This window comes from Alosa pseudoharengus, unplaced genomic scaffold (assembly GCF_046254945.1).
Source record: "Alosa pseudoharengus isolate Yale_2024_CS ecotype anadromous, Long Island Sound unplaced genomic scaffold, YU_APseudo_1.1 YU_APseudo_1.1_scf_16, whole genome shotgun sequence".
NCBI lineage: Eukaryota > Metazoa > Chordata > Actinopteri > Clupeiformes > Clupeidae > Alosa > Alosa pseudoharengus.
The window spans coordinates 15998131-16009330 of record NW_027468630.1 but is presented as its reverse complement, the minus strand read 5'-3'; positions in this window follow the sequence as shown (position 1 = coordinate 16009330).

The following is an 11200-nucleotide window of genomic DNA, read 5'->3' as shown; positions in this document are numbered from 1 at the left end:
TTTCCATCCACTATTGTAATTCCTCTGGCGTTGCATTTTTTAGTTTACTTTTAAAAGCTTTATTTGTCTATAGGGCCTTTCACACTAGCGAAATCGCCGCGATTTTATGTACCAGAATCGCGGAACGACTGTCCCTTTCACATAGACCGAGGCGGAATGGCGGGACAAAGTGTCACGCCAAATTTACTACCAAGCCCCCTAGACATTTTGCCGAGTTTTTCCGTTCCGGCACCAGTGTGAATGGGTCAAGGCAGAAAGGGGAATCTGGGCGGGCATTTCGATGCTATGTCCAGCCCACCACAGGAGATTGCAAAAAAATCTAACTGATCAAAAGCAGCAATAGCAGAGACAGCACATTATGCCAATCTATAAATTCACAAAGTCTCCAGTCATTCAATGCCTGCTAGAGTTGACTGTAGCTTGGAATGCAATCAGTTGCCATAATAGGCTATCCTAAAATCCAGCGAAATAGTTTCCACTGGATTTTTTGATTGTCGGTGCCGTTTAAGTAGTATACTATAGACTATACTACTTAAACGGCACCGAAAATCAAAAAATCCAGTGGAAACTAGATGGCAGAAGTGTGTAGGCCAATCTGCCCAGCAGCTTTTTCTACTTTGTCACCTACAGAGTTTGACAGCTATTTTTTATTGTTGTAATATTGAATGATTTCATGAATAAATTGTGGATTACGGCTGGCGGCGCCACTGACCAAGGCCACAGTAGCCTGTGAACCTCTGATTTTCAAAGGGAAATCACGGCGAACGCAAGGGCAACTCTTCTCTTCAATTTCCCTTCCAAATTACTTTTTATTGTCTGAAGACATCTATTTCTTCTTTTCTTCTTTTCTTTTCACAAAATGCTAAGCATGCATGTATTTAAGTGTCTTAAAACTGAGCTGTGCTTAAATGGGCATGATTTCATAACAGACCAAATAGAAAATAAATGTTAAATATAGCCTACATATCTGTAGCCTACATATTAAAATCAAATTAGGTAGGCTACAGTGTAGTTAGATCAAGTTGGACAGTAGCACATTTTAATCATGGATAGTAGTTGGACAGTAGCACATTTAATAATTTTATATATCTATAGTGGCTGGTGAAAGAGTTGAGTGTTTTTTTGTTTTTTTTTCGGGGGGGGTTAGTGGGTAGTGTCCCCACCAAAGCTCAGACCAAACCTACGCCCTTGCCTACGACTATCACTCTGTTGTGTGACAGATTTCATCTCTATAGATTTCTCCTCGCTTATCGCTCCTTCGCCATTAATTCCTCCTGTTGCTATAGAGATGGCGGCTTTCTGACTAAATCTTGACATGGAGAGAGAAAGAGCCAGACAGGTTGTGTTGAGCGTCATAATAACCCCCCCCCCCCCACACACACACACACACACACCCATATACACACACACACGCACACACACTCACAATCAATGCCTCATTTTTGTCACGTTATTATGATGACACTTTAACGCACACACAAGTGCACACACACGCACGCACGCACACACATACTCTAGGATCACCCAGAACTGCTGACAGGGCCAGCCTATTATAATTACTTAGCATTCACCCAGGCCTTAGTGAGTCTCATGACAGCCTCATCCTCCGTTCCCACCCCAGGAGTGTGTGAGAGGGGTGGGGGAGACAGACTCCACACACACTCTCCTCTAACATAACAAACACCTGACTGATGTTGGCAGACTTCAAACACAAACAAATAAACACATTAGTGACCCAAGTCACAAGGTGCAAATGGAGTACCTGAGCTATTTATAAGCAGCTGTAGAGGAATAGCATTGGAGGACAGCTGAGGCAATAGAGTACCATAACTCTGCTCTGATCTACTGGTATATATCTTTACTCCGAATCATCTGATGACATTCAGCCATCTGGCTGCTGATTCAAACTTTAGCAGAAGTGCCAGGGCCCTCCTAGCTCAGCTCCTCGGCTCACAAAGGTGCTGACGGTGTCAGGGCCGCTTAAACCATCATCACATCTCATTTTTCAATGCTCTATTCATGCACTTTAGTGTGTGACTCTGACAGACCTTTGGGCAGGCACTTGCAGCTGACCAGTGAGTGTTTATGCTGAAAAATGCAAGTTGGCTTCTCAAAGAGATTTCCTCCTCCTGCAGTAATTGAGACTGTCATACCATTCATTATTATTAAGTGCAAGGGGTTACACAATCCATCGTTATAAGGCAAAACTGATTTTTAGATTATCCTTACAAGTCATCATTTGAATTATCTTTGATGCCAAAAGAAAATTGCATATTTCCATCTGCGTCTTCTGGTCTGTCTCAGAGAGAGAGAGAGAGAGAGAGAGAGAGAGAGAGAGAAAGAGAGAAAAAGAGGGAGACTTTTGTGCCTGATGTAGAAAAATAGTATTTCAAAACAGTTGCCTGGTGACAGGTTGAAACGGATTCAGAGACATGTAATTGATGCCGTCTGCACCATTTTCTAACAACAATGAAAACTGTGAAATGGAGGATGTGAGTTGAAAAAAAAGAAATAAAAGATCCTATCTATATGACATTTTCCTTCCAGTACGGTAAAAGACCCTTTACAGACATTTTACCAAAGCATAGTGATATCACACAAGTTTTTATGAGTGCTTTATGAGTGAACTTTGAGCAGTCGAGACTTCAGACAGGATTGCATTGGCCACATCTCGAGGGTATTGTCAGAGAGAGCACTTATCACTTAATCTTTCTCCTAAAGAAGACCCGCCGAGGAAGGATAACGGAACAATATGGATGATAACAGAAAGTTTCAGAACATGAGAAAGAGTGTCCCAGAAGGTTTCATCATCACTGTTATCACTTGGCGGCTGTGTCAGAACAGCTTTGAGGAAGCTATACGTTGCATTGTCTTTCTCGGGAGGTAAGTTGAACTGTAAACTCCCAACACTTGTTTGGTCTGGCAGGTGTCTCACACAAATGGTGGAGATCAGAGAACCAACTCCAGGTCACAACAATGATGAACAACAAACAGACAGGCCCCCTCTGCCCCTAGGTGCCCCTCCGTGCCAGCCATCAAAGGCACGAAGATGAAGGTGTGTGTGTGTATGGGGGGGGGGGGGGGATATGTTCTCTGATCAAAACAGTGGCGCTTTTCCTTCCCAGAAGTACTTCTCAATAATGACCACTTTGAGAACATCGGCCAGGGTAAAGGGGCAGAAAAGCATTAGACCTCTTCTCTTTCCTCTCTTCTAAGTCTAATGGCCAAGGTCTTTTTAAAGCAAGTCATTTCAGCAATGTCCTCCGCCCCCATCATTACACGCTCTGTGGGAGGACAAATTAGCATAAAGAAGCTGCGATATGTTAATGTATAAACTTAACTTCTACCTGACCCTGGGGAGAGACACAAACAACCAAAAGGACAGACACTGTAATGGTGTTTCTGAGTGAAAGACAAACTGGTGCCTCATGATGTCATTGTTAGTGTATAGGCGCCAGAGTTGGCTGTTCTGCACTTTGGATAAATACAAAAGTATGAAAGTACAAAAGTATGAAAGTACAAAAGTACGAAAGAAAGAAAGAAAGAAAGGTTCATTTGACCCTCTAGGTACTTGGAATGTGGAACGCTCAGCAGTAAAATCTATGGTAGAATATGTTCTGAATAGTTTCCAGTCCACACACATGAAAGAGGAAGAACACAGGGTGAAAAAGAAAGAGAACAAATAGTCAGGTTTACACATACATTTTTCTATAGTGTCTCACAGTTATGATTCAAATTGTTATAACTGGTTTAAAATTCTAAAAGTTTGGAAGACCTGGCCTGAACAATATTTAAATTACTCTAATTGTGTGCTTGTCACGGCCTATTGTGTACAGATGAATAGGGGTAATGATTTAAATGTAATTTTTCTACAAAATATAATACAGTGCCGTGGTGCAGCACTAAATCTGAGCCACAGAGCAAAGATGAGGAGAGACGGATGAGAGGGGAGAGGAAGAGGAAGAGAAAGAGGAAGAGAGAACAATAAGGACTGCCACCTGAGGCAGTCTGAGGTCTGATGGCTAATTGTTGGTGTCGAGTCGTATAGGCTACGGCTTTATTTCCCTCCCGTTGTTTTGCCCTGAAGCGCAGAGAGATGTTATTAATGGTATCATCCCTGGAAAGCAAGCAATCGCTCCGGCTCGCCTCTCAACAAAATTTCAGCGTTAAATCCTTGACTGGGGGAAATATGTCATGTCAGATGTCAGAGGCAGGGCCGAGGCCTGTAGACCCAGGAAATATAACTGATAGGCTACAGGAGTTCATCTTCTCATATTATCCCCACCTTCATCTGTCCCTTACAACTTGTTCCAACAGCATCTGTCCATGAATCCGTTAAATATGCATCTTCAACTGCGATCTATCAAAATAGCCAAAATACTCGAGTAACAAACGCCCTGCTCAACATGTTGCGCTGCATCCAGGTAGGATATTCCAACTGAAAACAAAGTAATCTAACAACCTGATTTGTCGCTTTTGAACACCCGCTCAAATCACATGCAGTCTTTGCACACCCACACACTGTCGGTCTGTATATCTATATACACAGGGTGCGATTTGTAGGGGGGAATGGGTAGGATTCCCCCCCCCCCCCTCTGGTCTTGATATCCTCCCCTCTGCTTAATTATTTTCATCACCGGGGGGGACAACATTTATCCCCCTCTGCCCCTCATATTGATTAATGCTACTTCATATAAGTAAAGCGCTGCAACGTGAGAACAGTCTAGTAGGCTAGCCTACATAATAATCTGACATCAGAAACGCACTGTCACCGTCAGCACTCATGCTGCTGACACAGTGGCCAGGCGCGTAGCAAGCGTGGGAGATGTGGGTGTTATAATGTACACACTTTTGCTGGAACACGATTCTATCCCCCACACTTTTTGTCAGATTAAAATGAAAGTAAAATAGACGCTCCCGTACAGAGTTGGAACCGTATCTACCATAACGTACACACAGAGAGACACAAATAGGTCTGTTGATTTGATTGAACGGTCATCCAGCCAATCACATCAAGTTAGCCAGTGAAGAACCAGAGCCACTCTGATCAAATTCAAAGTGTGCGTCTTACAAGGCTGCGGCTGCTTGGGTCTGCATTATAACGTCTGCAGGGAGCAGATTTCAGGTAGAATTTAAATAATTGTTACCGCATTATGCTAATTTAGTAAACCAAAATTCACTGTCTGACTGACAGTTTTTGTCACAATGTAGAAATGCAGGGAGTCCAAGTGAAAACGGGGGTGGGGTGCGCGCACCGAGACCTTTGGCTACTGTTCTCGGAGCATTATGCTTTCTCTGTCTATGATCTGCAGCTTTTCTTAAACTATGGGCCTCCCCATAGCCGTAGCCGCGAAATTAAGTTATGCCCAGTGCTTCACACGTCTGATTTGCAGCAAGATTGAACTGGAACCGCGGACTGAAAACAAAAATAAACTAGGCTAAAAGTTTCCCCAATCAAAACTTATAAATTTGGTGTCATTAACTATATAGACATATCCCAGTCAGCACACATATGTCTCCAAGACGCTTGGAAAATATCAGCTTAATTACATCGCGTTCCATTTAGAACGTCTTATTTGACCTGATCTTACAAACGTCGGCGGCATTTCACTGTCATATGTGTCGTAGTGCTACATCTACTGGAGATCTTATTGTCTTAAATACGATCGCGTTCCATGTAAAACATCTTATTTTGATCTTACAAACGGCGGCGTCAAGACCATTTGAGTTCTACATCTGAGAACTAAGATTTCCAGCATAGAACTCAAATAGAACGCTTATGAGCGCTCATGCAATGTGTGCGTCCTGCAGCAAGTGAATCTGGAGGTAACGTGGGCTAGAAGCAACAATAGTTTAAACAACAACGTGGCTTCCTGTAACTATCAATGGAAAAACCATAGAAACTGCTAATCATAATCTTTAAATTGACATTAATTAAATTGGCTATATGCAACACAATGTATTTATATTCCCTTTGCATATGTTTGGGTGGACTTCAAACGTTTTTGAATTTGAGCTTACAGTTCTGTCACTATTCTGAGTCCTTTACATTTATTTAATAGGTATACCTCGAAATTAGGCTGTTATCTGTGAGGCAATTTATTGTAGCCTGCTAACCCACATGCACAAAACATAATTTCTGAAATGATTTCTTGATTTATAACATGAGATATGTCTCCATGTAGTGTCAAATAGTGAAGTGATAGCAGGTAGATCATGTAGGCCTACATGTCACATGAGCTACACATAGGCACTGCTCCTTCTGTCCCTCCCAAACTGCATTAAAATGGTGTGTTTAGCAATCAGAATCTCACATTTTTTCGGGGGAGAAACTCCCGGACACCAATATAGTCCGCACCCCTCTCAGAAAATACTTACAACGTCCCTGTAGGGAGTTATTTATAATTTGGCCAGATTGTATCATTTTCCTATCCCACAACCCCCACACTTTTAAAAAGCTTGATACGCCCCTGACAGTGGCTGCGTAATAACTTAATTTGGCCTTGATCGTGCTTGATCGTGATTTCAGAATGTCGACTGTGTAATCCATCATAAACGGTTAGTTTCAATGGAAAAGTTAGCTGGACAAATGAAAGAAAACGAGAAAAATTCAGTGAAGCATATCGTCATATTTTAGAACCTTCAAAATTAGAAAACTGATGCAACTGAGATGGAGGACAACTCCACGTATAGAACGTAGGCCTATTGTCCAAAGGAACTTACATTAAATGAGGAGATATTAGCTGAATGCCACAAAAAGTGTTACAGAAATTGCTTGGCATCGCTTATTCAATGGCTCTCTACCGAAACACCTGTAGTTTGCGGAGGACGAACGAGAAAGCACTCGTTTGATAAATCAGCCAGTAGGCTATGCCTAGTAGACAAATAACTTTCAGAAATAATCTGTACTGCAAAAACGAATGTTGGTGGGTATTTAAACCAACCAACGGGTGTTTTAACAGCTGCAAGAAATAGAAGCTTCATGGTCTTTATGTTCTGGTTCGTAAATTATTTTCCTAAAACTTCAAGTTGCCCTATAACTTTACTCTCCAAACTTCACTGCACTGTACCCAGTTAACTGACAGTATGATAGTAGGCTATTTATTTTATGCAGGCTACAATAAACACTTTTTCAACTTTTGCAATATTACGCACTTGGCTACTGAACGCAAATCAGCAGGAGAGAGAATGCACGTAGCCTACAGTACGCTGCTGCGTGTAGTGCAATGTGTGCTATTTGGTTACCAACTAACACTGTTAGCCAATTCACTAACTCAAGACTTCAGTGCCATTATATACAACATTTATTACATAACAAATACAGAAAGGATGGAGGCAGCAAAAGTAGATTTCAGATGGGGCAAGAACAAGGTGAATTTGTATGCTTGTCAAAACGTAGTCCTACCCTGCATTAGAGAACAGTGTTGGGTGTAACGCGTTACAAAAGTAATGTAATTACTGTAATATATTGCTGTTTGCGGTAACGTGGTAATGTAAGGCATTACAAAAAAAAATTGGGTAATATTTTACTCGGTACAAACTTCAGTAACGCGCGTTACAATGCATTTAACCCGAAATTAAGTTGTGTTTTGTTTTGATACATATTCGCAAACACCACGCGAGAACAACAGAGGAGAAAAAATCAGCGCAAAATAGTAGAACGTTATCTCCTGATACTGGTTGAATATGACTGCTGCAGCAGACTCGCAGGCGGACTCTATTTGCGGGATGGACATAAGCCTACGCTCATTATTTTCAGCTTGTCAGAGACATATGAAGAACATAATAGTTAGTGCACTTTGTGTGCGAAACCGAAAGATCTCTCTATGCCTCGCGAAATAGCACAAGTAAATTAATGAAACATCTAAAGTAGTGCCACGCTAATCTTTTTGATTCTTGATAAAACACAAACTATGCTGTTGTGCATGTTAGCTTTGTGCTGTGAACTTGAATTGAAGAGAATAACGGGATAGAAATGCAGAAAAAGATTGTGTAGCCTGGCAGTGCCACCGCTCCCACCACGCGCATCACGCACTTTGCGTTGGGCACCAAAGGACAGAGGGGGCACCCAAATGTAACCAATTAATAGTAGCTTTATTGCAAACTGCGTTTCACTCTTCATCAATAACGTTTACAATGTCAAAATGCACTAACACGATGTTACATGCAAGTTTGATACCTTTTGGGTTCTCTCAATCACCACGTAGTACTAGAATTGGTGGGTCTTCAATCATTCGTTTTCCAAGCATTTAGGCTACATGAAGCACATGATATGCTGAGTCGACTGAAACGCATTCCATTCAGATAGCTAGGTGGATACCAGGCTCATAATTCACTTGTATTCGCAAAACGAAATGTGAAGCAACATGTCATTGCATACTTCCATTTCCAAAGCAATGAAGGTTGCTTCAAACAACTTAACATTGTGCATATTATTGTTAATATTGTGCTATCAATGTAACTCAAACAAATAAGGCTTGTAAACAAGAGCTGGCAAAAGGGCATTATGACAACGTAAAGATCAATGCTCTTAAAGTGACGGTGCACCATTTATAGGTAAAACATAATTTCTTCAGAAATTAATGTTTAAATACACACAGGTGTTTGAGTGTTTGAGTTATCATTTAAATGTCACTCACTCAAAGCCACTCACTTAGGGCACCGAAATGGCCAGCAGGCCACCATCTTGACATGTCTTTATTAAAGGAACCGTATGTAAAAAATGTATTTCAATTAATCATAAAATTGCCCTCTATGTCACTAGACATTAAGATATGTTCATTTCAAATACTTATATCACTGACAACAGTAGTCTGGCCAGGATATTGTCATTTAAAAAGTGAAGTTGCAGCCCTCAACTAATGTTGATGTTGTCATGTTGTGTTTTGGCCTAATGCGCCACCCTCCACCTATCTACTAATCACAAAGTCAGTAGTGTTTCGTCATCCGGTTGCCAACTCTGCCAGTCAGAGGGGAGGGGAAGGGGATACACCGCTCTACAGTAAGTGTATATACAGAAAGTGTATATACAGAAAGTGATTGTAGTACCAGTTTTGGCCACAATCTTACATATGGTTCCTTTAAGCTTTGATTTACAATATAGTAGGCTCTCTATTGATTTTAATGAGTAGGCCTAGGCCTTAAAGTTACAGTATTTCTATCACAATTTAGCAGACTTTGACCTTTTGTCGGTTTTTAACAAAATTCTGACTATGATTGTTCCTTGTATTGCATCATGAGCACTGCGCCTATTGCATTCTACTGTTGTTAGCCTTAAGCCTAGCTCACTCATTATGCTAAACCACATCTCCCTCCATTGGAAGAGCAAGCTGCATTGAGCGTAATAAACTGCATTTAGAATGGCAAATCCATATTTCTAGATATTTTGGTGAAAGTAACTTAAAAGTAATGCAATAGTAGTGTAATGCCTTACAATTCAGAGACAGTAATATTATAATGTAACAAATTACTTTTAAAAGACAGTAATAAGTAATACATAATACATTATGATTTTGAAGTAACTTGCCCAACACTGTTAGAGAAGCTGATCATCATACCAAGCACACTCGCTGTTTAAAGTCATACATCACGGTAAACTAAAACTAAGATAAAGGTAAATGTTACAAAGGTGGCAAAATGAATATATAGGCTATTATTAGCCATGACATTACTAGGCTATGAATCGTTCGTTCATTTAAAAAAAAAAAATGGGGGGGGGGGGGGTTACAAACTTATTCAAAATCATCCCCCCCTCTGGTTTTTACACAAATCGCACCCTGTATATACATGTGTGTGTAGATGTGTGTGTGTGTGTGTGTGTGTGTCTGTGTGTGTGTGTGTGTGCATGTACATGTGTGTCTGTGTGTGTACATGTACATGTGTATGTGTGTGTGTACAAGTACATGTGTGTGTGTGTGTGTGTGTGTGTGTGTACATGTGTGTGTGTATGTGTGTACATGTACATGTGTGTGTGTGTGTACACATATGTCCGGTGTAAGGAGCCAACCCAAGTGTGGATGTGTTAGTCATCCCACCTGCCATCCTGTCACTCTCCCACCACCTGCCTCTGTGTGTGAATCAGGCCACAGCGGGCAGCACCACACTGTACTCACAGGAAATGAGGTCGTCCATACGCACTGACAACTCCTCCATTCATCTCCCCTGTCTCCCGCCATTAGAATCAAAGTAGAGCGCTGAGGTGGCAGGTGTGAGGGGCTGCTGTAACGAGCTGAGAAGGCTGGTGCCTATGGTGTGTGCCTATAGGCTGAGTGGAGGAGCCTATAGCTTCCTGGCGGAGAGCAGGGCGCCAATCTCTCCATCTGATGAGGCTAGTGGTATTCTCAGCCCTACACCTCCCTTCTCCCACAGCGTTCATGCATAATGGCACAATGAAGGTTAGCATGTTATACACACTCACACGCATACACGCACACGCACACACAATATGTAATTGGGTAACATAAAACATGAACCATTAAACATCTAGGATGACGCATCCAGGAAATGTGTGAAATTGATGATGTCACGAGAAGTCAAAATAGTTCATTTTTCCGATATTATTTTCGGTGCATGGTGTCCCATGCAATGGCTTTTCAGGAAGACGCTCCCGAGAGTGTCAGTAAGTGAGATTTAGGGAAATGTGTGCGGTGGAGCTGCAGCGGTTAAGTAAGAAGCTAGACGGTAACCCCTCATCAGTAATGGGACGTAAAAGCAAGACTGGGGGGGGGGGGGGGGGCTTAGTCAGCTGCCCGTACAAATCCACGTTTCGGGCACAGGAATGCCCGAGATGGACACGGCCCGATGACTTTTCCGGGAAAATATGCAGAGTGCGCGAGAACTGGGCGGCTGCCACCCTCTTTAAAAAACCCATCTGATCTCTTGTTCGGATCCGGGACGAGCGCCGGCCACTTCTCCCCTGGACTGACCGGGTACAGGACGCTCCAGAGGGAGGGGCAGCTGTGCTGTGCGGAGCACCAAGCGCAAGGAGACGCGAGCATCTGCTCAGTCAATAACATGAGTTAGTAGGTAGCAGAGCGTGAGCCGTGGAGAGCTGCTGACTGCTGATGAGTGTGCTTCTCGGCTCAGCTCCAGACGGATTCATGTCTGGACAAAGGGGTGGGCAAGAGGCCTGACGTCCAGCGCTTCTCCAAGGGGTAGACATGTTTGTGTGTGCTTATCAGGTCAACACACACATCAGGTC